Source organism: Sinocyclocheilus rhinocerous, unplaced genomic scaffold (genome assembly GCF_001515625.1).
Source record: "Sinocyclocheilus rhinocerous isolate Xijiao unplaced genomic scaffold, SAMN03320098_v1.1 scaffold489, whole genome shotgun sequence".
In the NCBI taxonomy this organism is placed as follows: Eukaryota; Metazoa; Chordata; class Actinopteri; order Cypriniformes; family Cyprinidae; genus Sinocyclocheilus; species Sinocyclocheilus rhinocerous.
The window spans coordinates 193935-195706 of record NW_015666177.1 but is presented as its reverse complement, the minus strand read 5'-3'; the positions used below and the strand labels follow the sequence as shown (position 1 = coordinate 195706).

Below are 1772 nucleotides of genomic sequence, written 5' to 3'. Positions count from 1 at the left end.
CGGTGAGTAGATTCTAACTTAATCACCTCTGATTGGCCATTGCGTTCCAGAAATCAACAGCTGAGTCTGTGATTGGCTACATTGCGCAACCCTTTAAACACGTGTTATAAATAGAAACTCTGCCTAGCTTGCGCATGTCAATCATTTTAATGTTAATAACTATTAGTTGTTCTTTTTGCTTTTGTGCAACAGATAAATAAAAAAAATTATGTTTTAGGCACTTTGTTTAGATCATTTCTATTTTGCGGAAGTCCCACGAATCGTTTTATTCTCCCGCATACACACACACACGAGTCTCTTCCCACCCGCTACTTTACATACTTTTACATTGTAGCAAAATGTCATTTCTTCAGTGTTGTCACATGAAAAGATATAATGAAATATTTACAAAAATGTGAGGGGTGTACTCACTTATGTGAGATATTGTGTGTGTGTATATATATATATATATGAGTGATTCTATAATTGCAGGTACATTTGTTGCCCGAAGTCATTATTTTTTTTCTGCTTTTTTCAAATGGTTATATTTTTTATTATTTTAATACTGTGTTACTCATTGTTATGAATTACAAGATGTTACAGTACATAATATAATATTTTTTGCAAAAAGTGTCTTAAATAGCTGAAAATCATGATTTCTTGTTGTCCGAATTAGTCGGTGCATTTTTTTAAATGATGTATCATTGTGTAATCAAAATATTTTATTGTACTTTTCTTTTGGTAATATTTCATTAATTTTATTTATAAAAGTCCTAAAGAGTCTTTTACCTAATTCTACAACATTATTTTAAAAAAAGAGCTTTTTTCTTATAAAAATGTGTGTCCGTAAATCTTGCGTCAACTCTGTTACCGTACCATACTTGGCCTTTAAATTAGAATTATCTCCCACAACTATGTAAAATACAGGAAATTATGTCACTTTCCCTCACTGTTAAGATCTGAAGCACTGAAAAGTCTATGTGCTCTCAATAAATAAATATTTTAATTATTTTAAAGTTATTTTATAAAGTGTCAAATCTGTTACCACAATATCAAAAGGAAAACAGATTTTTTAATTGATCACACTTTTGTGTTATTTAAAAGTATTTTAATCACGATTTCATTAGTGCCATGTGCTCTTAGCTCGTTTATGCTAGCAAGTGGAGTTTTTGGCAAAAAAATTAAGAAAATTGTCAATTCTGTTACTGTCAAACTCTGTTACCAAGGTAGAGTAACAATGCTGACAATGCGGTAACAGAATTGACAGTCCATCGGACAATTCTGTCAATACTGTTACTTTACAATTCTGTTACTTAAAGGGTCAACTGTTTATGAACTATTTTCACAAAAAAAAACAAAAAAATTGTTGTTTAAAATCTAATAAACATTATTGATTTATTTTTCCAACCTTGTAATATTTCAACATTTCTTTTTTTAGCTGGATATTGTATATAATACATTTTCAGATGAAAAATATTTGCTCCAAGTGGACGGTTCTGTGAAGACATAGGTTTTTTTTGTTTTTTTTTTTAAGGTATGCATAGGTGAAACATTATCTCAGTTTCAAGTGATGAAATGTAAGGACTGTTTGTCTAATGAAACAAGAAGGATTTTTCCTGTTATGATTTATTGTTATTTCTACACATTGGCTAAGTTGTCCGTAACATAGTTGACAAACAATACCATAAAGATATCTGTTTTTTCATTAAAAGTAAAAAAAGGAAGTAACTTGTGATTGGCAAGCACTGAATTATTAAAATTAAATATGTTTTCAATAAGATACTGAAAAAAAA

The 1772-nt window shown here is 29.3% G+C and overlaps 1 protein-coding gene across 1 annotated transcript in view; it reads left to right on the top strand.

Annotated features, from left to right (window-relative positions):
- The window catches only part of LOC107731997 (stonustoxin subunit beta-like), an 8909-nt gene that overhangs the window by 3892 nt on the left and 3245 nt on the right, over positions 1–1772 (top strand). The window lies entirely within an intron of this gene.